Source organism: Pogona vitticeps, chromosome 6 (assembly GCF_051106095.1).
Source record: "Pogona vitticeps strain Pit_001003342236 chromosome 6, PviZW2.1, whole genome shotgun sequence".
NCBI lineage: Eukaryota > Metazoa > Chordata > Lepidosauria > Squamata > Agamidae > Pogona > Pogona vitticeps.
This window is the reverse complement of record NC_135788.1, coordinates 82,318,477-82,345,916: the sequence shown is the minus strand read 5'-3', so window position 1 is coordinate 82,345,916 and position 27,440 is coordinate 82,318,477. Positions and strand designations below refer to the sequence as shown.

The following is a 27,440-nucleotide window of genomic DNA, read 5'->3' as shown; positions in this document are numbered from 1 at the left end:
TCCCCATTGTAATTCCTGTGCCTTTAACAATTATATGATGATCAGAAACATCCAGGGCTGGGTTCATTATTAAGCTCCACCAATGGAGAAAAGCAGCTCAGCGGAGTTGATTAAAAAAGTGCAGACACTGTTTTGTTGCTCAAGCACAGAAATCTCTATCAGAAACAAAAGCTGCAATCCTCTAAATTGAAAGAGTTAAGAAATCAAGGGACCAGAAGGTATGGAACAAAGAAGGTAACTCAAAGCAGCATGCTTTTCTTGACAATGAGTATGTGGCATTGGGTAAGGGCCTGAAGGCAGGCAGAAGTCAAGGCTACAAAAGAAAACTAAACAGCTGCAAGTTTTTGCCCACAACAACGGAAAGATGTCACAGAAGCGGTCCAAAACTGGCCCTTACCAGTGATTATTGAAGGTGTCCTGTAGCTTGCTGCCGAAAATAAACAAACTTCACATTTTCTGGTTAGTACACAAAAGATGTGAAGAATACATGCCCATCTTCTCGCTCCCTGCCATTTCCAGGATGCTCCCTTCCTTAACTGTTTTATTTTTCAACTCTGCGATTCTCAAGGTCTTTGCAGGAAATGGAACTTGAGCTGCCACTGCCCTGCAAAGTGTTTGCTGAAGGTAAGGCCAAAGTAGATTTGACAGAATATGATCAGGGATACTGCTGGGGAAAAAGATTAACCCTTCCCTTCCCCAAGCAGCTTCCCTGACCTTAAACATTATCCTGAAGCAGCCACTAGTTCCACACTGAAAAGGATGGAAATAGGTATGGATGCTCGCTACTCTTGTCTATTTTTATCATGTGGAGACAATATCAGCTTTGGGTGGGGGATGACAGTAGATTAGGGAAACAAGGAAGAAAGGGTTAACATCCCATTACTGGAGCAGTTTTTGTGATCAAATCAGCAGGTTCCAGCAACTGCTTTGGATTAAAAACAAAACAGAACCCAACAAAACAAACAAACAAAGGGAACCTGGAAAAATCTGACCATTGCTCTCCCCTCTCATGACTAACTTGACCCTTACATGTCATAGGCATGGCATCAGAGAGGAGCCTCCAGCCACAGATCCAGTCACTAAGGGGAACAGTTGACACAAATCTGACATGGCAAACTTCTACTTTTAAGTTAAATTTACTTCCCTGTTGATCATAAAAGCAACCTTAGATTACCTAGTTTACAAGAGCCATTTTGTGGAAATGAGACTTCTGGTCCAAGCTTACCTTTAATCATTGCTGACTACTTCCACAAACTTTGGTTAATGTTTTAGACAGAACAATACTGAATTGGCCGGACCGTCACATTCTGATGCTTATGCAATTTGAAAACGACCGCTGGGGAAACAGTATATACCTTTCCCCACCTGATACTACCAGGAGATCTACATGAATGGTAAAACGCTTGTAGTTAAGGTGCAGTCTGGGAGAAGGAAGTTAGGGCTTGCCTTTTTCTGGCCCAGGTTTTGGTGCACACAAAAGATGCAACAGAGAGAGAACACAGAGCAGTATGACAAGAAAGGAGTTGGAGGGGACAGGGAGGTGGAGTAGATAAAAGGAGCAGGAGGGAGGCCATTCTCCTTCTCTCTCTCTCTCTCCTCCTGTGACAAACTGTGGTTTCGAAATTTACCTCATATTTTTACGTGAGATTTAAGACTCGGCTCTGCTGCTATTTAATTATTTAAATGACAAAGATCCTATGTTTTTAAATGGGCAGTAAACATTAGTCTTGTGACAATCACTCCATGAATGAAAAGCATGTGCTAAAATTGGAAAGGAGCGATAGCTGGTTATTTTTACTACCTTGTTGAAATAATTGCAGTGATGATACGTCCCTTTTCCCCTTGCCATTTGATTTCTTACAACTGTTGCCGCAAAGCATCACACATAACTTGCTACCACGTTCTTCTCTATTTGTTGTTTAGTCGTTGAGTCGTGTCCGACTCTTCATGGCCCCATGGACCAGAGCATGCCAGGCCCTCCTGTCTTCCTCTGCCTCCAAGAGTTTGGTCAAAGTCATGTTGGTTGCTTCGGTGACAACTGTCCAACCATTTCATCCTTTGTTGTCCCATTTTCTTCTTGCCTTCACACTTTCCTAACATCAGGGTCTTTTCCAAGGAGTCTTCTCTTCTTATGAGTTGGCCAAAGTACTGAATCCTCAGCTTCAGGATCTGTCCTTCCAGTGAGCACTCAGGCTTGATTTCCTTTAGAATTGATAGGTTTGTTCTCCTTGCAGTCCAGGGGACTCTCAAGAGCCTCCTCCAGCACAACAATTCAAAAGCATCAATTCTTCGGCGGTCAGCCTTCTTTATGGTCCAGCTCTCACTTCCATACATCACTACAGGGAAACCCATAGCTTTGACTATTTGGACTTTTGTTGGCAAGGTGATGTCTCTGCTTTTTAAGATGCTGTCAAGGTTTGTCATTGCTTTCCTCCCAAGAAGCAGGCATCTTTTAATTTCATGACTGCTATCTCCATCTGCAGTGATCATGGAGCCCAAGAAAGTAAAATCTGTCAATGCCTCCATATCTTCCCCTTCTATTTGCCAGGAGGTGATAGGACCAGCGGCCATGATCTTAGTTTTTTTTTGATGTTCAGTTTCAGACCGTTTTTTGCACTCTCCTCTTTCACCCTCATTACAAGGTTCCTTAATTCCTCCTCACTTTCTGCCATCAGAGTGGTATCATCTGCATATCGGAGATTGTTGATATTTCTTCCGGAAATCTTAATTCCAGCTTGGGATTCCTTCAGTCCAGCCTTTTGCATGATGTATTCTGCATATAAGTTGAATAAGCAGGGGGACAATATACAGCCTTGTCGTACTCCTTTCCCAATTTTGAACCAATCAGTTGTTCCATATCCAGTTCTAACTGTTGCTTCCTGTCCCACATACAGGTTTCTCAGGAGATAGACAAGGTGGTCAGGCACTCCCATTTCTTTAAGGACTTGCCATAGTTTGCTGTGTCCACAGTCAAAGGCTTTTGCATAATCAATGAAGCAGAAGTAGATGTTTTTCTGGAACTCTCTGGCTTTCTCTATAATCCAGCACATGTTTGCAATTTGGTCTCTAGTTCCTCTGCCCCTTCGGAATCCAGCTTGTACTTCTGGGAGTTCTCGGTCCACATACTGCTGAAGCCTACCTTGCAGGATTTTGAGCATAACCTTGCTAGAGTGTGAAATGAGTTGTTGGTAAGTCTTCATAGAATTGGTCAATTTCAACCTCTTCAGCATTGGTGGTTGGTGCATAAACCTGGATTACTTCAATGTTGAAAGGTCTGCCTTAGATTCATCTTGAAATCATTCTATCATTTTTGAGATTGTATCTCATTACAGCTTTTTCCATTCTTTTGTTGACTATGAGGGCTACTCCGTTCCTTCTACGGGATTCTTGCCCACAATAGTAGATATGATAATCATCTGAATTGAATTTGTCCATTCCCGTCCATTTTAGTTCAATGATGCCCAGGATGTCAATGTTTATTTTCGCCATCTTCTGTATGACCACATCCAGCTTACCAAGGTTGATAAATCTTACATTTCAGGTTCCTATGCAGTATTTTTCTTTGCAGCATCGGACTTTCCTTTCACTTCCAGGTACGTCCGCAGCTCATCGTAAAGAGATTTCCTCGTTAAGCGAGGCAATTGTTAAGCTGGGCATGACTGTACTGCATCCTGCTGTGTTGATCTGCACACCTTACGGGTGGATGTCATTGGATGATGTTTCCTTTAGCTTTTGCATTGGGGGGGGCTCATCATTCTCTGCCCTTCTATGCCGTGTGGATAGGGAAGGAGGAGAGAGTGAAGTAGGTGGGGAGAGGGCAGAAAAGATAAGCAAAATGGGAGGGCAATCTGTATTGAGATTGAGACATAAGGGAGCAACTCAGATGTGTGCAGACACATGGTGTTGGGACAACCCAGTAAATCCAACAATAAATATACTCTCTATCTGTAGACATAAATGCTGGGATGAAATGTCCAAAACTGAAACATCAAAGACCAGAAACGACCAAGAACAACCCCACTGTATGCCAGAGCTCTGATCTTTTGCTCCTTTCACTGATGTTGACCCATCTAACAAGTTTGAATCACAACTCTTTTCTGACATTTACTGTATTTTTCCATTTACAAGACAACCCAAAGTATAAGACAACCCCTCCTTTTCTAACCCCTAAATTCGATCCTCCCGCCCTTTCCTGGCTGCGTTCCCCACTTTCTAAGCGCTGCGGAGCTTAGGAAATGGTTAATGCAGCCGCCCGTTTGATCCTGATGCCCTTTCATGGCTGCTTCAGGATCAAAGGGGGGGAGGTTGTGCTGCCCTTTCACGGCTGCTTTACTCTGTGGCTTCGCAAAAGGAAGGGAAAGCGGCTACCTGCCGTGTATAAAATGACCCTTAATTTTTGGTCTAATTATTTAAGTAAAAAGTCTCATTTTATACACGATAAAATACGGTATTTTCTACTGCTCATAGTTTAGTGACACTGGTTATTCAGTGGAATGTTAGTTGCACAATAATGTTTTCTCCCTATACTCTTTCCCTACATCCTTGCTGATCTTTTTATTTTACTTTCCCAGAGGCCAAGTTTGGCATTTAATATTCCCCACTGATTTCAGTGGAAAGTTTTAGATAACTGCCTAATTTTCCAAATAAAATAAGTGGGACTCAGTTGTTCCCACTGACTAGAAGAATACAACAGAATGTGTGAATACTATAAAGCTGCCAACAAAAACAATTCATCTTGCGGCACTTGAAAGAAAAATATTTTTTTTATATAAAGTCTGGTGGACTGCAGTCCATTTCATCAGGTGCATCTTTGTTGATGACTTAGAACAACCTGCTTTCTCCTAAGTAAATTAGACTTCATGCACTTGGGTGTCACAATTCTCTATTCATACTAGAAATGTTGTTTGCTTTGGTTACAACACCCAGACTGCTCCAGCCAGTTACGCTGAATAAAACTAGTGAGTCTTTAAGATGTAAGATCCTTGCTACTCCTGCTGCAACAGACAAACATGAAAAAACTACCAATTTAGACAAATCTGAGTTTTCTTTTTTTGGTGTGTGTGTGGGGGGAACTATGATGGGTAGTACTAACCATCTGCTTCAGTTTCATGAATTCCCTGGACAAAAATAAGTCAATCTGATATTCCAAACCTAATAATGTGGAGCAGGAGGAAAGCAGCTCCTTTCACCTTCCTTAATTTGCTAACCACCAATTAAGTTATAAGGACTCTATCCATGTCTGAAACAACCTGTTTCTAATCTTTTAACTCTATGCACACTGATCAGTTTGTATGAATCTGGGCAAATCATTACAAGGAGCACACACCCCCTTAAAAGTCTATTCAAATTCATACTAAAATGGTGAGCTCGTATTTAGACTGTATCACCAGAAACTGGGATTAACCTAACTGAATGCTCTTCTACCCTTCTGCATATGGAATTAAGAATCCTACTGGGGATTTACGCAGGCATAAGTGTAACTGGGTAAATCAAAGTAGCAAATTGCCTCTTCCTGATGAGTTGCCATATACATTCTTGATCATATTCTAGCATACTTTAAGCAATTACGCTTATCCTGGTGTAAATCCTCAGTAAGACATTGGCAAGATATACTGTGTTTCCCAAAAAATAAGACGGGGTCTTATATTAATTTTTGCTGCAAAAATGCATTAGGGCTTATTTTCAGGGGATGTTTTTTTTTTTTTACATGTACAACAATCTACATTTATTCAAACACAGTCATGTCATCTTCTGGTTGCTGCACAATGGTGGAGGGCGGGGTTTCACATAACTGGGGCTTATTTTGGGGGTAAGGCTTATATTTACGAGCATCCCGAAAAATCATACTAGGGCTTATTTTCAGGTTAGGTCTTATTTTCAGGGGAAGAGTATATATTTGACCAATCATATTTCTATAGGCAGGGAATCTTGTTTAAATGCACTCTCATCTATAGTTAGATAGAGGTCTGTTAGACCAAGTGAAAGAGGCCCTGTCTGAACTCATCCTTGCCTCTGGCTTTTCACGCTAAGGCATCCAAAGATTCTAGGCTGTTACTTGGGAATTCTTCCCATGAACTGTATAGTGACATTTAAGCATTTTTCACTATATTGGGAAAAGTACAGAAGGAAAGAAAAGACCGTTTCTTTTAACAGTCTCCCAACACATAAAAATTATATTTGTTTATGACATGGAGCAGCCTGCATTCTCTTGCAGTAATCAGATTTAATGTACTTCAAGTCACGCATCTTTGTCAGTCTAATGTACATCATCATCTCAAATTCCACAGTTCTGGGCAGCTGCTGCAAGCATACATCTCATTGCCATGTTAATGAGTTTCACTACCAGGCCTGTTTTACTGAGTTCAGTGGTCTCTGTTTTCTGTCACCAAATCACTGTGACATGTCAGCTGACTACTCCACATACAAGCCTTCGACGTGACAGGATGTGGCCTGTATTCTTTTAAAATTGTGCTTCTATCAATATGCATTTCACAGCACTTTGAGGCTCAATTGTGCTCATAACATGTGAGTTCTTCCACAACCAGTCAATCAGGGAAGCAACAATCAGCATTATGTGTATATATCCATCTATGTAAAAACAAAACAAATAATTTCTTAGGGTTGCAGAGATGCGCACCACACCCATGTCTTGACTCTTTTGAAGCCTTTAAATAATCGTTAAACAAGTGGTCAGAGGCTGGGCTTTTTGCTGCTGGCTCCTTTCTACATTGGGAGAAGCAGCGCAATTGTGCAAAATATATGTCATTGTGCAATAAATTACAAAAATGAAGAACAATCATGCAAATTTGTTTAGCCTGCATTATTTACGCAGAGTACAGAATTCAGATTTTAGCTTCACTGAGGAATAGTTATGTCCCTATCTCTCCTCTCCACTGTCTTTTGCCTGCTTGAAGGCAGCTTCAGTTATAAAAGCACATCAAAAGCTAATGCTGTGGGAACATACTAATAAACTGAGATATGATAATCGGAATGTGAACAAGGTCCTCCTGTGAGCCACTAGTCCTCCATGCCTGCATTTTTGGTGTGTAATTTGCAGATTTTGAAGGGTCTTTGTTCACTCCCTTATTGTATAGCATTCTTTACCATGAGTTTTTCAATCTGAGATAGGTGCAGTTAAAATGTAAACTGGACAGACGGCAGGGCTACTCAAGGGAATTCCCAATGCTTCTGTTTGGCCTCTTTTCCTCCCTTGCCATGATCTTGGATCTTTGCACCCATATGCGTGCAAGTGTCCGTAAAAGGAAACAACAACCAACACAGAAGAGCTGAAATCTCTCACCTAAGTGGACATATGTCCACAAGTCTGTGTGTCAGGAGTATATTCCACTATCTTCACCGCAACTTCCTCTTATTTTGCAGTTGTATTTATCACCTGAAAGCGGAATGGTGGAGGAAAGGAGAAAGGATTCTGACTAAGCCCTTTTTCCCTTTGAACATTTTGTGAGATTTTAGACTCCATCAAGAACTTCATGTATAAAGGACAATGGATTACGAGGCTGACTGATGTTCTCACAATGCTTTCATAGATGCTCAAAGTCAGTGGTTCTTAACCTTTGTTACTCGGATGTTTTTGAACTGCAACTCCCAGAAACCCCAGCCAGCACAGTTGGTGGCGGAGGCTTCTGGGAGTTGCAGTCCAAAACTCCTGAGTAACCCAAGGTTAAGAACCAGTGCTCAAAGTGATTTTTGTTCCATGAATGCTGGCTGCAACCACACAGAGAGTTGGTTTACAAGAATCTTAGCCTAGCTTTGCATCCATCTGTAAGTCTAGAATAGGCAAAACATCCATAGAAAGCTAGCTAGCCTGCATACATGCATGCATTTCTTTCTGAGGAGCATATGTGCCTTTCTTAATTAAAGAAACAAAATGTACTGTATGCCACTTCCACAATGGGTTTTTCTGCAGTATAGAAAAACATCTTTAAGTACAATATAAGGATGTATTCCTGGAGAATAGGTCAAGATCATCTATACAGTGGTGCCTCACACAACGATGTTAATTGGTTCCAAAAAAATCAACGTTGTGTGAAACATCGTTCTGTGAAACACCATTTCTCATAGGAATGCATTGAAAACCGGTTAATCCGTTCCAATTGGAACGGATTGCCATCGTTCAGTGAAAATCCCCATAGGAAACATCGTTGAGTGAAACAATGTTTCCTATATTGGAATGTATTGAAGCCGACTCAATACATTTCAATGCCTTTGTGAAGTCCTTTTTCGCTCCTGTAAAAGTGTCTTACAATGTTTGGAAGCTGTTTTAAATGATTGCAATGGTTAGTCCACCTCCTGAAACCTATGCAAACTGATTTTGGTGTTGTTCTGACACTTCGTTAATTTATGATGGTTTTTTTAATTTTCTCCATTGGAAACCATTGGATGGTCTGTCTAATGGTTTCCAATGGAAAAAACAAAAAATCATCATAAATTAACGAAGTGTCAGAACAACACCAAAATCAATTTGCATAGGTTTCAGGAGGAGGACTAACTATTGCAATTATTTAAAACAGCGTCCAAACATTGTAAGACACTTTTACAGGAGCGAAAAGGGAGATCGTTGTGTGAAAATCCCCCATAGGAAACATTGCTGTGTGAGGCAGCAAATTTAGCAGAAAAAGGCATCGTTGTGTGAATTCATCGTTGTGTGAGGCACTCGTTGTGCGAGGCACCACTGTACTATGATACTCCCAATTATCAGATACAGACTTGACAACTGTATAATAAAACCGATAGAGAAAAGTCTGTTCATTTCCAATGCGGGTTTGGAGGAGAGGTTTCCGAATAAAATGGACTGCCAGAAAGAGAAATAAGCCTTACTAGATCAAATCAAACCTGAACTCTCACTAGAAGCTAAAAATACCAAACTGTTGCTCTTTGGACATACTAAAAGAAGACTCATTGGAAAAGACAAACATGCTAGGAAAAACTGAAGACAGTACGAAAAGAGGAAGACCTAACATGCGGTAATTTGGATCAATAAAGGAAAACATTTTATCTCCACATGCTTTGGATTGAGAAACATGGTAAAGAATGCTAAACAATCAAGGAGTGAATTTGCTAGACTGGAGTAGGACTGCTAATGGCAGAGCTTTTTGGAGATCAATAATTCATATGCCCCCTGTAAGCACATAAACTGTACATAAAAACAACGAGCAAACACATACACCCCACACTCACTCACTCTCACACATGTAACCAAAAGTCAACACACCCTGACTGAGGAGCCCAAGCCTTGACAAATGAAACCATCTGAGCTTCATTCACATCAGGTACTTTTTTCACTTTCAGACTATGCAAATTCACTTGTTTCAGGACTTGAGCACGGGATTCCTTTGAAATCCGATTTTTCCAAACCCGAAAAGTCTGTCTGTATCATGCCTCTGCAATACGAACATGCTTTCGGCTCCAGTTCTCTCTCAAGTCTGCTTCTGGCCTCGGCATTCTCTGCTAGAGAGAGCTCACGTCTAACCCCTCAGCAAAGTGTAAATCCCAGGACTTTTTCGGATGGAGCCATGCCATTTAAAGAGAGACCAAACCACTGTAACTGCTGTAGACCAAAAAACATCCTCCAGTGTAAATGAATTTCAAACAAGGGAAACAAGACAGCATTGTCCCTTTACTGGTCTGAATAATTTAAGAAGCGATGCCTCCGTAAGGAAGGTGGGAAGAAGGTAAAATAAAAAAATTGAATTATACTAATTAAATGTTGAGCTCCTTATTAAATTATTATCATTAAACACAGCAGTAGCCTCAATCCCCAGCCTTCAGATGTTTGATCCTGGCTTATACTGTCACATGTCTGTGCATTAAAGGAACAACAAAGCACTAGTCACATTTTTAAACACATAATGGGGCTACTGGCTTGTTTTGTAGCTTTTTATCTCTGCATGAACTCGGGTCTCATTAAGGAAATTGTTTACAACATCAGACCAATCTAAAAAGGGGTCCCCTTCTTCGAAAATGAAATCTTTGTTTTTTTAGACTCTGGGCTTGAGCTTAACAAACTTCTCGTGAATGTAAAAGTTATGAAAATCTAGTCATATAACTGAATCACAGTTATAGGCAAAAGAGATGTGAGCAGCGTCATTGTGTAGAACAGCAGAAGGGGAGAGGTACTGTATTATTTAGTGTTGTATATTTATTTCTAATGCCCATTGCAGGTATCTCATTTATATGCAGGGCATTTGAACATATGTTCAGTCAATGTAGGCAACAGCTGTCCCTATGTAAAACTAGAAAATCCCTGTCATTATGATGGCTGGGGGGAAATAAGTACATATATAGAACGGGGGTGGTGTCTTTGATGCACAGAAGTCATTGGGCTACTTGCAATTAGGGGTAGAAGGTGGGTGTTGGTTCCACCATTAATTTGTCTCAAACAATAGGCTTTGTTTTGACCTACAGGAGTACATTTATTTAATAAATAAGAACGTTTCTGGGAACATTTCTGGGACAGTGTGCAAATGTCATGCCAAAAACAACAGTAAAATCAACATATAGCCAAGCAACAGCAAACAAATAGGAGGAAGAAAAGCAGTACAGTAATTTAAAAACCAATTTCAACACTGGTGACAAAGGCATTTCGCCCTTAAGATTCTTATTTTGGACATGTTCATTGACAGAGATAGGGATCCCACAATCAGGGGAGGGGTGATCTCTCGTCACAGCAAAATTTCTCTGGGTGAGATTTTTCTCTCATGAAATCGTGTGAGAAAACTTACAGGACTTAAGAAAAAAATTCATGATCTTTTTCTCTGGACAAAATGCTCCCCTGTGCAAAATTATTACAATTCCAGCACAAAATGGCATCTTTCCATTGGGCAGAATAACAGGTGGAAAACAAATATTTTAAAAAAAAAAGGAAAAAGGAGAATGAGACTGGGAAAGCTGGGAAGTCTTCCTGCTGCAGGGGGAAATATTGTCGGAGGGTCTTTGTATGTCCAGGCCTGGAAAACCACTGAAAATGGGGATTTTTTAAAAAATACACATTACATCCCTACGGAGAGATATTTCTAGAGAAACCAAGGAGGCAGCTCTCCACGCCGCGCAAGTGCCCACCAATTCAGGCTGCGTCCACTGCATTTGCTACTGAAAAGGACGCTCCTCGTTGTGATTTCAAATGGTTCTCTGGATAGTCAGGCTTTTTCTTTTTTACAATTAGCATTAATCCTCTGTTCTTTGGTACTGTTCTAATATATTAATACTTTAATTAATTGACCGGTCAACCGTTCACTTCTCTTCACTGGCCAAATACAAATCATTTGGAGACTGTTAACTGTTGGAGTTACGTGATGACTCTTGTTACTTGTTTTATTTACATGGCACCGTTCCTATGCATAGTGCTTTCCAGAGTAACCTAACAGTTTCTACCATGGGGGTAGGAACCCTGGCCATTATGGGTCATAAATCTTACCCAGCCCTCCCTTGGCTTGTTTCAACAAGCATTACCCATAAACTTTGAATCACAGCTTTACAACCATCAGGGCCAGAAACACTGAAAGTGTCATATAGTAGCTGATTTCTCCTTTCAGAGCATGTTCTTTATATTTCTGCCTTCCCAAAACATAGGTAAATTTTACCGTTTGATCTAATGGGACAGCCCTTAATCAAGTAATGGTGTGTAGAGACACAGAAGGTTTGAGTTGAGCAGGACAGTGTGACACCATACTCTCTGTCTGTGAGCATATGTCTGTCTCAGATAGTGCTCAGAAAACTGCACACGGGGTTGACTATCTGCCACCTGCGAAGTCACAAACTCACATGTCTTCACCCCCAATGTTGCTTTGTAAAGGTAGTAAGTAATGCTGCACTTGAACAATCATGTGATCTAACCTGGTATATGTTAGTCTCTGGTATGTGCAAACGTCCACTTACTAGTGTCTGACGGTGTCAGATAATAATTTTTGCACACTGTTCTTGTGCTGAGGCTCTCCTCCGAACTTCCCAATGTCAGAAGAGGTGGCTGGCAGGGAGAGGGTGTTTCCAGCCATGGCACCTTGTCTTGGGAGGTTAATTTGATGCAAAGGAGTAGGTTTGCATCCATACGTCTAGCATAAGCAGTCACCGGCTGCTTAGATGTCCTTAAAGATACCTACTGCATTCTTAATTAACCTTGGCCATATAAAATTTACATCAATTATAAGACAAACAAACAGGTATTTTGTAATGCCAAAAATCTCTTTCCATAGAGAACCAAGTTACAAGGGTAACTAGCAAGTATTTTAAAAGTAGTGTATAAATTAACATATATTGTACACTTTGAATCTTCCCCCCAAAAAAGTGCAGAATCTTAATTTTAAAAATTAGTCAACACTGATAGAAATGTGGGAATCAGCCTGTTGTTGTTACTGTTGGGATGGGTGGAATTCAGTGTGTTGCCTTATAATTAATTAATGGATTGACTAAACTGTTAGGTTTAAAAAAAAGAGAAAAAAAGAAACCATGGGAGTTATACAGAATGACATGCTTCGTTGTTGCTACTGCTCCTTAGTGGCATATTTTGTTAACAGTTACTTCAATGTGGGCTTTTCATAGTTTTAAAGTTGCCAGGTCCTCTTCAGATGCATCAAGCTACAAATCTGGGGATAATGGGATTTGTAATATGCCATGTCTGGAAACAGCAGGATTTTTCTACAGCGTCAGATCTAAAAACTCACTTAAGTTTTGGCCACTGATCTGAGTCTCTCTTCCTTCCACCCCCATCAATGTTCATCCACCAGTCAAACACTTCTTGCTTGGAAAAGGTGAATAAAGAATTATGATTCGTTCTAGCTGGGGGTAATGATCCACTGCAATAACGAAGTGCAGAAATAACACAGCTCCAAAGATCAGTTTGTGAATTAAGGATGGAGAATTCTTAATCAAAAATATTTAGAGTGTCTCTGAGCATATGCTGAACATTCTTCTTTACAACCAAGTTATCTACACTGTCCTACCTCCCATCACGTAGAATCAAGGAACATGCTCTACAAAGATCAGTGCTTGCGAACATCTTTTGCATCTAGGATTCAATCTATTCCACCACTAGTTTCCAACAATTCAAGTGTTCTTTAACGAGCCCCTTCTTGCGTTCCTCCCTTTTCAATGAATAATGGAACAGAAGTTCTTATTGATTCAACCCACAGGAATACTAAGTGCCATAAATCAGCAAATTTACTTGTTAAGTCTGGGGGGGAGGGGAAATGAGTCAGCAGTTAAATTAACTAGTCATTTCCAAGCCCCAGTATGCGGTCTTGTTGCATGGAAGGGGAGTAAATGATTAGCACAAAGGCAAAAGTTGTGGTTGAACAGTAAAGTGGCTAAATTTAGAGTCTAGGAGTGGGGGACAGAAAGAACTCCTGCATCTCCCTCTAAACTGGGGAAAACCATGGACAGTAATGAGAAAGAAGGTTCAATACAAGCGAAGTGATGGATGTTGGCCTGAGCAAAAAAATCTGATACACCCTGAAGGGGGGAAATGCTATTTTTGCACATACACTGATGGAATTGAGGGTGGCATTGGCTGGCTGAGAAAAGGATCCTGGCGTTGCAGTGCACAGCTTAATGCAAATAACAGGTCAGAAGTACTGTGCACTGCCCAATGCCATGCTGTGCATAATTAGAAATGGAACTGAAAATGAAACTGCCTTTCTATAAATTTAAGTATAGTTCTGAGCAACACATCTAAAAAAGTATATTCTAGAAAGTTGCAGAATAGTTCAACCACAATTATCTAGGGACCGAATTATCTCCTGATTCCAGGGAGGCATATGAAGTGCTTCTTCATACAGCCACATGACACGGTGAAGGCTGTCAACTGGAAAGCCTTTACCAGGAGGATGAGTAAACCACAGAAAATGAATCTGTCAATGGCTACTAGCCATGATGGCTATATTTTACTTCTGGTGTCACAGGCAATATGCCTGTTGAAAATCATGAGCTAAAAGGTACTGCTTTACGCTTATCCTACTTGTGTGCATCCCACGAGCAACTGGTTGGCCACCGTGGGACAACAATACAAGACCAGAAAGACCTTTTGTCTTCTCCCCAATGTCTGATGTTCTTCATTTTCTATTCTATCTCATAAACATCTGAACTGGAAGTCTAAAATAGGACATTATCCAACATACCATATTTAGTCTTATTTGAAACCCAGAAGAAACAAAGTTAAGAGTACAACATTTTACACTTTAATCTGGAAGTAGACCTCCTGAGCAGACATAAATAAAATTATTTTCTAGAATACTTGTTATTATGTGCTGACAAGTTGCTTCCCACTTACAGTGATGCTAACAAAATTTTCAGTGTGTTTCCACGGTGGTGTGGAGATTTGAACTCAAATCTCGTGTCCTGGTATTATTCTCTGTCCTCAAATCACGCACTCCTATAAGACACTGTTTCCTCCTATTGTCTATGACAAAAAGATGTATCTTCAGAAAATATTCAGGTCATAGTAGAAAACCAAAAGTGAAATAGTTCTATGGACTATGGCCCGTTTTGTCAAATAAATTACTGTAACATAATTCTCATTTGGTAAATATAGTTATGTATTTACACATTTCTGTGCCTATTTACTTCATGATAGAGGGGGGAAGGAACTGTTGGGCCAAAAGGCAATCAAATACAGTGGTGCCTCGCTTAACGAGCGCACCGTATAACGATGAATTCGCATAGCGATCCGTTTTTTGGGATCGCTAATGCAAAGGCATACCGACGGTCGCAATGGGCAAAACTCGCATTGCGAAGATCGGTAAGCGTTTCGCTTACCGATCTTCGCATTGCGACGTCGGGGGATCAGCTGTTCGGCGGTTCCAAAATGGCCACCGGAAGACCCAAAATGGCCGCGCACAGCGTTTTCGCGCCCTGCCCTCGCTTACCGAGGGCGCGAAAATGGCTGCCGCTATGGAGGAACATCGCTGAACTGTGAGTTTTGTGCCCATTTGGAACACATTAAACGATGTTTAATGCGTTCCAATAGGTTTCCCCGTTCCGTTTAGCGATGTTTCCCCATAGTGAAGGTTAATCCGGAACGGATTAACCTCGCTATGCGGGGTACCACTGTACTAGGAGTACCCTTGGACCTATAGCCTGCAAACAAGGGAAGAACAAAATGACAACAGCAGATTATCTAAGAAGTTCTGACCAACTGCCATTCAGGAAATCATGTAGCCACACACAACACTGGGTACGTGCTGCAAAGGATAAGGTTCAAGAAACCTTGTATAATATTTTTTGACAGCAGAAGCTGCTGGATACCTTTCATCAAACTGGGCTTGTCTTCGTTCTTTCTGAAAGTCCTGTGTATCAAGGCTGCTTTATACCAAAACAGTAAATAGTGCCACAACAAAGGAAAAGACAAATTATCCCAAATTATGGCAACACGCAAGAAACCCTTTCTGTTCCCAAGCAACAACAAAACCATACAACAAGATCTATGAAATTTGGGATGACACTGCCACTGCACAGCCCATTAACTATTCCCTGGGAGATGTAAAATCAGATTAGATGTCTGCCTTGAGGACAGAATGCGGCCACAATTGCATAAAACCCCACAAAATGGAAAAAGCCCAGAGCCCTGCAGTCAAAGTTCTGACTAGTTATTCCAGATCACTGATCCTCAGGATTCCTCTGCTTTATCCGAAGCTCTTTTCTCTGCCAATTTCCCCTCTTTTCTCTGTTAGCTTTAACTTCCCTCAGGGGAGAAGCAGATGTAACATAGGAGTTTCAAGTCTAGATTTCCTGCCTTTAAAAAAAAGAAAAAGCCATGAGGGGATCTGATTTTAACTGGAGTAGCACTGCCAAGAAGGGAAGGGGAGAGATGTTTAACCTTTTCACCCATGACTTTTTCCCTAATCTGACCACCTCCTTGAAAGTTGCTACTAAACCGCCACTGAGAAAAATACAACTATTGGATCATACCAGCTGAACACATTATAGAAGCTTTTCCCAAGAGTGGGTTCACCACAGAAAACTAAAATATAAGGGGTGGTGGGAATGTGTTTAGGAGAGGGAAGGGCTTTAAAAAAGATTCCCAGTTCTTGCTGCAGTAGAAACAAGAGGTCCCTTAGAGCTGCTTTAGAGTAAATTGCACCTTGAATAATAAGCCTAAGTGAAACAAGTCTGGCACTACACTGTGTGAAGCATACGAACATGTCTCACAAAGGAGAAGACAAAAATCTACATATGCCCTTGGCTTTCATTTGTGGTACATCAAACTCAGCAATTTCTCCAGTACTGAAATGAACATTTTGACTTTCTGCTGTAATACTGGTGCCTTTCAATTATTTACTGGGAGATGCTTCTAAAATGGGGGGAAAGGCACTGATGTGTACTTTGCACTGCAATAAGAACCTCAAGCATGTTATGGGATGCTGCTATTTTAAGACACAGAAAACAACTATCTTTGGGAGTGGCCGCTGACTTTATAAACTAACTCCACAGCACCTGCAGTAAAAAGTGAATAATTTGTATGTATTCTCGCCTCCAGCTTCCCCTATGACCTAAAGACTCCTTAAGGGCTTCACGCAAGCATGTCCCTGCCTCTGCCAGCCAGGGTCCCTTGGACATCCTGCTTCTCCCTCCGCCATTTTGTTAACGCTGCAACTTAAGCATTCACGGGTATGGTGGTGTATATCAGAAAATGTCAAAAAGGCTAAATAATATGGAACTGAGAGCAAAAACTAACTTTTTCTAACTTAGCTTTCATTCTTTTCTTTAATGTATCTTTCTCAATTTAGCAGAAAAGCGTACTTCGAGGTAAAAAGCTGGTACCAGCTCAGCATCCAGCGCAGGTGCTACAGAACACCTCCAGTAGCTAGGATGGAGACAGGATTACATATAACACTTCTGTGTCAACAGAGTGTCAACAAGGGCCTAAATCCAGTCATCACTCCAAGGCAAACTATATACAATGGTTGAAATCCCACAGTAAATTATAATTAGAGAAGGGTCATTGAATCAGTTGGGATTTTGTGGGTCAATCACTCCATATGTTGAACTGATTCAATAGGTCTTCTCTAGTTGCAACTCAATATTGGATTTTATTCAATGAATCATTTGCTGAATGATAAATCAACACTTATGTAAATCCTATACTCACTGGGTCCAGTTAGGAATACCAACTGATCTATTTGCAGATGCACAACTACTACCTGATTACACATGCGATATACAACATAGTCCATAGCTCTTCTGTCTCTGGCTTGCTTCTATGTAGGTAGAATAATTTTGCAAGCAGCAGGTGTATTCCATATCTCAGAGCCAAGGCAGCTACAGCTCCCAACAGCTATCTGATGTATATCTGGAGATATGTGTCTTCCACATAGCTCACTGTGTTCCTCTAATGACAGTACACCAGTAGCTGAAGTGGTTCCTGAATATATTTTTCATGTTGCCATACTCAAAATGAATTGTAGATTTACAGTGGCAAGTTTTTAATGTGTTTTATACTTTGTCAATTACAATGTTGATACATATTTTAAAACTTTTTAATGTTCTATTTTAACTTCTGAAAACTCGCCTGGACTGATGACAAAAAATGGGATATTTTTACTTAAAATATTAATCTGCAGCAACAAAAAGCACTGACCGGCATGTTGTGAATTCCCATTAATGTAAGTATAATTTGATAAATTACAGCAGTGAATTGCTGCTCGTTAATGAGCTGCCTCTTGCATTCCTGCTCACACTCCAATTCATACAACTGACATACAACCAGAAAAGTGAACAGCAACTCATTAATTAGTGGCAGTAATGGCTCATGACGGGGGAAGAATGGCACTCCCTCCCAGATTTTGAGCTAAGACACAACTGTTTAGGTCCACAAGCTGCCCACAATTAGTGGCAACTCACCACGGCAATTCATGCAATTACACTTAAACTAGTGCAAACCCACAAAAGCTTAGGCAAACCTATGAAACAGAAATGGGGAAAGAGATACAGTAGACTTCCTGTTTTCAGAGTCAGTTTTCATAGGTGCAGAACTCCTTCTGTTAAACTGTACCAGCAAAGACTAGTAAAATGTCTTCCCATCTATCATTAAATGCTAACACATGACAAGAAGGCAGCCCAATTATCTATGGGTATTTTGAGAGCCCAAATACCTCATCATGTCATTATTGCATCAGCTGAGGAAAACTGACTACACTGTACAGGTCCCACAGTTTCTATTTCTGCTCTAACTCCCTGCCTTTATCAACATGTAAGCCTGGTTTGCAACACTTAGTTTCAGTTTCCCCAACTGTCTGGCTTCTTCTTACACCTGCTTCAGCAAATCTTGGCTGTACTGTCTGCAATGATAATGATCAAACCTCAGCTATAGGATCAGATCCATTCCTCTGATGGAATGTTCCAAAGAAAGAAAGAAAAAATACATTTTTGGCCCATAATGTCCAGAACATCCCAGTTAGAACCCAAAGAAATAATTTCTCCCACTGCTGGAACTTTTCCAGATGCTGGCTTGGAAATCTTCCTTCTTTAAGTTATTGGCTGAAATCTTGTTGGTTAGCATGTGTTGTTGTTTAGTCGTGTCCGACTCTTCGTGCATAGTAAATAGCATAGTACAGTAAATTGCAACTAGAGTAGGCCCACTGAATTGGTGGGCTGATGATTCATTTGTAAGTCCTATTGGTTCAATGGGCCTACAATAGACCATGTACTACACTAACATTTCAACCATTGAATCACATCTAAACTCATGTTTCTAAATTATGTCACTGGGATTTTTTTTCTGCAGCATATCTAACTACTAATTGGAAATAAAAACAATTGATTTCCATAGATCTTACTTCCAAATATGTGTGTGTTTGAGATTACAGGCTATTTCTAGAGCAGTATCTCCACCTGTATTCATACTCTATGGGGAAAATGAGAAGTGAGCATGCGTACTTGTAGAGAATCAACAATTAAATGGTTTTTTAAAAAAAGCATGCTAATAGTAATTTTAAGAATATCTTATTTATTCATTCATGTATTCAATTTCAAAACGGCCAATCTGACCAATGGTCACTCTGGGTAGTGTACAGAAATAACAAATTATATATAAATTATAAAAATAATAAGAAGTTAACATCAAACTTTATTTATTTATTTAACAGATCCACAGATCTGGAAGGGGGTCATCTAGTTCAACACCCTTTTTGATGCTGAAAATCCAGAACTAAAAAATATTTGAAACCAGTGGGTTTTCTAGCCTCTGCCTGTAGACCTCTGGCCCGGGAGTGAAGGGGCCTACTTCACTGTTAAATTTCTATCATGATGACTCTCCTAATATTTAGCCCAAATACCCCCACTTGTAACTTAAATTCATTACAGTTGTTCCTGCCCTGTGAAGCAACAAAAACAACCCCCTTTCTGATGAACGTGAAGGACAAGGGGAATCAATGGCTACTTGTTCCCGTCAGGGAGGCTGCCTCTGCAAGCCAGGATCCAGGAAACGTGAGGAGGGGTGCTGTTGCACTCACGCTTGGCCGTCGTATGAACACGTTTGCACGCAATGGGTCTGATCCTACACAAATCGTCCTGTGCTTTTACAGCAATGCTTGAGGCACCACCAGAGGAGTGCTATGGTCTGCCCCCCCCCCGTAAATATCTCACATACTTTGGAAACTCTAGTATGGTCGCCTTAACTCAAAATCCGACTTGAGGGCACACGACACCTGCCCTCCCCCCCCGCAAAGTTTCCTTCCCCCAAGCTCCGTGTACCCAAAACTTTCACGCTTTCCTCACAGGGAGGGCCTCTTTTCAGCTGCCCGTCCACTCTGCCCTCCTCCGAAACGGCGAGATCCTCCTCAAAACGCGGTACCCAGAACGGGACATGATGCTCCAGGAGCCCCGAGGGGCGCGCATGGAGGAGGAACCGTGGCTTCCCGTGACTCGGAACTCCGGTTTTCGGAACGGGGCGTCAAGTTCGCCCGAAGCTTTTCCGCGGCGGCGGCGGCATCACACTGCTGACTCACGTTCAGCTCCGGAGCCAGGGCATTCATGCCCCCCTGCCTGTCTCCCCAGGTTGCTGTCCGGGGCAGTAACGTCTCTGTCCGGTTTTTATATAACAAGCTATATAACTTCTAAATCTCTGCCTACTTGGAAGCTGGCATCAAGGCTGGTTATCGCTATAGTCCTTCCCATTTCCAAAAGATGGCTCACTTAAACAGCTGCCAGCCTGATCTTTCTAGAATTAAGTCACGCATACTTCCCGCTCCCTTACCTGCGGCGATGACCACGAGGAGAAGGGCAGAGAGAGCCGGAGCGTCCGGATGAGCCATAGCTTTCCCCCGCCCCCTCCTCCCCGGCTGCTGCGCGGAGCGATCCCTACGGGCGAGATCGTCTGAATGGGGAGCCTCTGGAGACCCCCGACCAAGGAGCTGCTGCACGTTTCCTCTCTCGATCCAGAAAGTGCCGCCTCTCGGAGTGACTTTGTAAGAGGTCGGGCCAGGCGACCAGCTCCCGCCGGACTTCCAAGCAGCAGCGCCTCTTGGGCTTCCTCGCTCCCGGCTGCTGCTGCGGGGAAACACCTCCCTCTCGCCCGCCCCCCCCTCCCCGCCGCCGGGTCGCCGTCGGCCACCAACAGCAGCTTCGCTCAGTACCGCCGCCGGCGGGAGGGGGGGGGTAAGGGGTGGCGGCCTCCCGCCTCGCTCTGCTCCAGGGCGACCCCTGCTGGACGGTGCGCCCGCGCAAACTTGGCCAGGCGCTGCTCTCGCCCTTTGCAGGAGGCGCCAGCTCGGGAGGAGGGCGGGGTGGTGGCGGTGAAAAAAGCAACTTTGGGGTCGGATCCAGAAGCCTGTTGTTTTCCTTCCGCTGCTCCCCCTCGGCTACCTGGTGCGTTCTGTTCCCTCCTACCTGCTCTCTGCCACCATTGCTAAGGGGCACCGAGGCCTCTCGCAGAAGGAAGATTTCTTGCCGGTGCAAATCATCGCTTGCTGCCTATTTATTAATTTATTAATTACATAAAAAAATCCAAAGCACCTTTGGCAGCGAGGAAGCCACCTTACTATTTTTCTTTGTATTGTTCGGCCATCTCCAGTTCGCTCCTGCAATGAAATGCTTCACCGCCGCCCCCTCCCCCCCCCAGGTTGTTATTCCTTGCTGCGCACGCGCACAGGTGAGCTCTCGCTCTCTTCACCTGTGCAACCCTCTGGTGTATTAAGACCTCTTGATGCAAGTTAAAACGCCATACAGAGGTGACGTAAAGATGCCACCTCAGAATGGAATTGTGAACTTGTTTTGCATCAATGCAAACAATATCCGATTTTGCTGATGCAAGGGAGATACCTTGAGCACACTTTTATCTCCCTTCTTACATCCTTCTTCAGTAATGTATGATTGTGGGTGATGTGGCAAGCAATTGTTACTCACTATAATCTTAGAACTCCAACTGTAGTTGTTATTCTGGATTAACATGTGATAATATAAAGATGTGGTCTTGTTAGGCACTGAAGGCGTGGAATGAAATCGTACGGAATATGCTAAGTGCTTTGAGTTAAAGTGGAATCCCCTCTCCCTACAGAATACAACAGAACACATTATCTAAAATATTCTGCCATGTCATCCTGCAGGAGAAGTAAAGTGGCTTTATTTTTTAATTTTTTATTTGATATTAAAACTAAAATGCAAATAGAATAATAACTACAAACAATACACATTGGACATTTCCCACCTGTGCCACCTTCACCATTGGGACTCGTTCGTTTAGTCGTTTAGTCGTGTCCGACTCTTCGTGACCCCATGGACCAGAGCACGCCAGGCCCTTCTATCTTCCACTGCCTCCCGGAGTTGTGTCAAATTCATGTTGGTTGCTTCGCAGACACTGTCCAGCCATCTCATCCTCGGTCGTCCCCTTCTCCTCTTGCCGTCACACTTTCCTAACATCAAGGTTTTTTCCAAGGAGTCTTCTCTTCTCATGAGATGGCCAAAGTACTGGAGCCTCAGCTTCAGGATCTGTCCTTCCAGTGAGCACTCAGGGTTGATCTCCTGCAGAATTGATAGGTTTGTTCTCCTTGCAGTCCAGGGGACTCTCAAGAGCCTCCTCCAGCACCACAATTCAAAGGCATCAATTCTTCGGCGGTCTGCTTTCTTTATGGTCCAGCTCTCACTTCCATACATCACGACAGGAAAAACCATAGCTTTGACTATTCGGACTTTTGTTGGCAAGGTGATGTCTCTGCTTTTTAAGATGCTGTCAAGATTTCTCATCGCTTTCCTCCCAAGAAGCAGGCGTCTTTTAATTTCGTGGCTGCTGTCTCCATCTGCAGTGATCATGGAGCCCAGGAAAATAAAATTTGTCACTGCCTCCATATCTTCCCCTTCTATTTCCCAGGAGGTGATGGGACCAGTGGCCATGATCTTAGTTTTTTTGATGTTGAGTTTCAGACCATTTTTTGCACTCTCCTCTTTCACCCTCATTACAAGGTTCTTTAATTCCTCCTCACTTTCTGCCATCAGAGTGGTATCATCTGCATATCGGAGGTTGTTGATATTTCTTCCAGCAATCTTAATTCCGGCTTGGGATTCCTCCAGTCCAGCCTTCCGCATGATGTATTCTGCATATAAGTTAAATAAGCTGGGGGACAATATACAGCCTTGTCGTACTCCTTTCCCAATTTTGAACCAATCAGTTGGGGACTAGGTGACCAGAAGTATCTATTTACAGTACACTATATCCCTTTTCACCCTGTACCGCTCCAAACATACATTGGTTCTTTTGCTGGCATATAGCCTTTCCCCTTGAAAAAAATGTTCCAAATATAAATTCCATACATCAGGGGTCCCCAACCCCTGGTCCATAGCCTTACCAGGACCAGGCCGTGGAGACAAATCTTTTGCCCCCCCCAAGTGCAGAGGCATGCATGCCCCTCCCATTCACATATGGCCCCTCCCCACAAACACGCAGCCCCTCCCACACATGCACAGATGCTAAACCAGTCCGTGGAGGCAAAAAGGTTGGTGACCACTGCCAAACATCTTTAAAAAACCAGAGCAAAGACAGAGTTCTGACTCCTGTCCTCTGAAGATGCCGGCCACAGAGACTGCCAAAACGTTAGGAAGAAAAACCCTCAGAACACGGCCAAACAGCCCGAAAAACCCACAACAACCATCTTTAAAATCATTAGACTTTACAATTCCTCATCTTATTTTCTTTCTTTCTTTCACATTTTATTGGTTTTTCATTATATCTACATTCAGTTCATGCTTATTAAATATCGTATTACATGGGCTGCTTATAAATTATTTGGCTTTGGGTTTTGTTTTGTTTTTGCATCTTGTTGTCTTCTTAGTTGTCCCTTCAAAATCGTTACATTTTTAAAGCATTTGAACCAATCGTATATGTACTTTAGTGTACAATATTAATACTAACATAATATTGCTCTTATACAATGTTTCTCAAAATCCTCTAATAAACTACTGTACTTCATAAAAGCAATTCTGGTTTCAAATCTATATAATTTTGAGGCAATTTAACCAACTAACTTTGTATTTTTTATCAATGATAACTAAATAGATTCCTAACACATAATAAATGACTTTAAAGGTAAAGGTTCCCCTTGACATTTTCAGTCCAGTCGTGTCCGACTTTAGGGGGCGGCACTCATCCCACTTTTCAAGCATAGAGCCAGTGCCTGTCCGAAGACAGTTTTCCATTGTCACGTGGCCAGCGTGACTAGGGAATGCCGTTTTACCTTCCCACCGAGATGGTACCTATTTATCTACTCACATTTACATGCTTTATTTATTTATTTATTTATTTATTTATTTATTTATTTATTTATTTATTTATTTATTTATTTATTTATTGTATATCCCGCCTATCTGGTCGGTTAAGACCACTCTAGGCGGCTAACAGCATAAAATAGTATAAAAATTTTTAAATAGAAGAAACCTTAGGAGAGGGAGGAAACAATAGGAGAGGGAGAGGAGAGGGCATCAGGAATTGTCTGGAGGGAAGGCCTGCCGAAACATCCATGTTTTAAGTTGATTTTTAAAGATACCCAGCGAGGGTGCCACGCGAATCTCAGGAGGTAGGTTGTTCCAAAGGCGAGGAGCCACCGCTGAGAAGGCCCGGTTTCTTGTCTTTACCTTCCGGGCCTCCCTTGGCGTTAGGCTCCTCAGCCTCACATCCTGGCTCGCACGAGTGACACGGGTAGATCTTGGTGGGAATAGGCGTTCCGCCAAGTATTGAGGCCCTAAACCGTTTAGGACTTTGTACGTAAGCATCAGCACTTTGAAGTCGATGCGGAACCGGATGGGCATCCAATGCAATGCAGCCAGAGTGGGTGAGATATGTTGGTCTTTTTTCACTCCACTAAGTAGTCTGGCCGCCGCGTTCTGCACCACCTGTAGTTTCCGCAGCAGCCTCAAAGGCAGCCCCACGTAGAGCGCATTACAGTGGTCTAATCTTGAGATTACGAGCGCATGCACCAAGGTAGTGAGTGCCCCAACATCAAGGTAGGACCACAGCTGGGCTATCCACCTAAGGTGAAAAAAGGCGGAACGGACCACGGACGCCACCTGAGATTCCCATTGCTGAGCATGTTCTCCTTGACTCCCAGATCTGTGCTGGAACTGGTCCTGGGGACAAGGTCCTCCTGATCTCTTGAAAGACCTTCTTCTGAAACTGATGTCATTCAGGTGATTTATGGGCTGCACAAAGGATTCCATGTCTTCCATTTTGATCATTTCCTTTTCTTGACTTGGCCAGCACTTAGTCGACCCAACATTTGTTGAGGAACAGGAGGAGAGAGACTGTTTAGTCTCATAAGGAATTCCATCAAGCTCAGACCCCAGAGGGAGGAGAGCGTGGTCCATCCACTTGAAGGTTACGGCCACCCATCTCAAGCTGTTAAGCAATGCCATGTCCTAACAGGAGGTTCCGGACTCCTGGGCCCACATTTCATTCCTTTGGTTTCTTCCTTTGCCTTCTGTGCAGAATGAATTTGACTCTCACCACCCTTACCAAGTTCTTCTCTGTCGGCTTGCTTCAGGCTCATTTCTAGGCAGAAGGCTGTGTCTTGGAGGTAGCCTAAGGCAGGGCAGTGGAAGAACGGTGGTGGGCTCTGTCTCCTCGTTCAGCTTGAGTTCAATCTGACGTCCATCCTTTTGGATTTCTGCCAAACCTCTCCACACTCTGAACCTTCGGCTAAGCCTCCTGAAGGGTTCAACTTGCTCTTCCTCAGCTGCCTCCTTTCTATTTGGTTACTGTTGCTTTATACACGTGTTGATCTGTGGGATCAGCAGGATTGTCCTCAGAATTTTTGTCACACTCTGTCCCTGAGTGTTCTGATCCGATTGTGTCTTGAAAAATAGAGATTGGAAATGAATGAAGCAGAGCCTTTTTACGACTCCCAGAATACTCCAGAAATAAAGGTGATCCTTTCCAGGGGTTTCTAGGTGGAGAGTACTCAGACGTGGTTTACCATTCCCTCCTTCTGGAGCTGCTCCTGTAGTGGGCAGTTTTCTGAAGGCATCACAGGCAAGTTTTTCTCTCAGGAGGCCCAGTGGGGAGTCAAACTTCAGAAGAAACTTTTAAGCCCAACCAAAACTGCTACACATTCCCCTGTCTGGAAAGGCCCTTAGTCCCAATGGAGCTTACTTTCCAGGTAAGTGTAACTATGACTGCAATCTTAATCACCTTTTGCTCTTTTTCTTCCATCACAAAATCTGTGCCTTTGCACATCCAGTCATTTCCTCCGCAACTCATCACCCTCATGTTACGCCTTGTTGTTGAACTATCCTCAGCAGAATGACAATGGAACCAGTTACCCTCGGAGGTGGTAAGAGCTCCAACCCTGGATGCATTTGAGAGAAAATTTGACAATCGTCTGTCAGATCTGCTTTGATTTGGATTCCTTCATTGAGCAGAGAGTTGGACCCAATGGTGTTATAGGCTCCCTCGAACTCAGTTATTCTATGATCCTAAAACTCCTTCCTTTTTTTGCTGATATCATGATGTAGAATATTTTTCACCTTTTCAAATAAGGGAAAAAATAAAATCAGAATGTTGTTGTCTACAATATCATGCACAATTGGCAAAATGAATGTCTGCGGTACAAACCTACTGATACAGGATTGCCATGCAATACAGCAGTGGCTGAGAAAAACCGAGTTATAATACTCCATCCATGCATTAAGCAACTCTTGACTAAGACACCACCTCTCTGCCCCAGTCATCATGTGAAGGGCTGCAATTTCAACCATGGAGCAAAGCTTCAGTTTGGCTCAGAGCTGTAGACACTTGAGGCATACATTTCATGATTGAAAAGCTGACGGCAAGTGTCCCCAAACCTCAGAAGGCCATACAACCCCATATCCCAAGTCATTGACTGATCTCCCCATTTGTCTCTTTTACAAAGCCTCCCACACCCCTTCACCATTAGCTGTGCTGGCCAAGATTTCTGGGAGTTGTTGTCCAAGAACATCTGGGGACCTGTGGTTGGGAACCACCATTTTTGGTCTTCTTTGAGAAGAATTGCTTCACGCTCAAGGTGACCATGGATGTTTGGGTTTTTGTTATTTACTTTGCTGCTGGAAGCAGACTTTCAGGTCACACAAAATGCTTTTTTGGGCACAGTTCTGAAATGCAGGGCTAGAGGAGAGCTTGTGGGACATCATAGAGTGACTCAAGGAAGGAAATTGGGCCGGGGACTCTACAAAAGCTGAGCAGCGCCATGAAGAATAAACATCTGGAATGCCATTTCTTCATAAAGGTTGCTCTAAGTTGGAGACAACTTGGCAATGATCCAAAACCTCCCTTACAGTTGGTAAAGGTAAGATGATTGTGATGTGCCATCACATCCTTTCTGATGTATGACTTACAATAACAACAGACCAAGCTGAGGTTGGTAATGTTACATTTTTGGAGGGTCACTCCCATCATTCCCCTTACCAGCACAACTGCGGGTCACAAGAGACTCCTCTGAGGTCAAGGATCTAGGTTTTGTGGATTAGATGGATGGTTCCCTAATTACATGGACTAGTGGGTGATTGCAGTTGGTATGGAAATAGCCTAGACCAGTGATGGCGAATCTTTTTGAGCTCCAGTGCCCAAACTGCAACACAAAACCAACCACGACTGTCCCAAAGGGTCCCTCCAGCCCCACAACCTCCAGCGCCTGCCTGGGAACCCTCCACTCTGACTCCGGCTACAATCTTTAAAGGTGTAGGCGGCAGGAGCTAGGTGTTTCCATACCTGGGGTGTGGGGGGCCATGGCAGCCGTTGCTGTCTTGGCTCTCCCTCCCTTCCTAAGACTTCTTCCCGAAATCCGGGATCGTAGGATGGGTAAATATTTCTGAATGGAGACTTATGGCTCGAGTGCCTACAGAGAAGGCTCCACGTGCCAGCTGTGGCACGCGTGCCATAGGTTCGCCATCACTGGCCTAGACCAACCAGAAACAGAATCCTCTGATGTCAGAATGAGATCACAGCCCAGAGAGATTCTGTTTTTTCTGCA

The 27,440-nt window shown here is 42.7% G+C and overlaps 1 protein-coding gene across 8 annotated transcripts in view; it reads right to left on the bottom strand.

The window, feature by feature from the left end:
• The window catches only part of LOC144583589 (uncharacterized), a 35,726-nt gene extending 14,627 nt beyond the window's left edge, over positions 1-21,099 (bottom strand). For 2 of the 8 annotated variants that reach the window (XR_013537472.1, XR_013537474.1), the window contains exon 1: positions 398-7,539. The gene's annotated coding sequence lies outside the window, so the exon portion shown is untranslated. The other 6 variants (XR_013537473.1, XR_013537476.1, XR_013537471.1 and 3 more) reach the window with 6 other exon arrangements.
• Between the last annotated feature and the right edge of the window lie 6,341 nt (positions 21,100-27,440).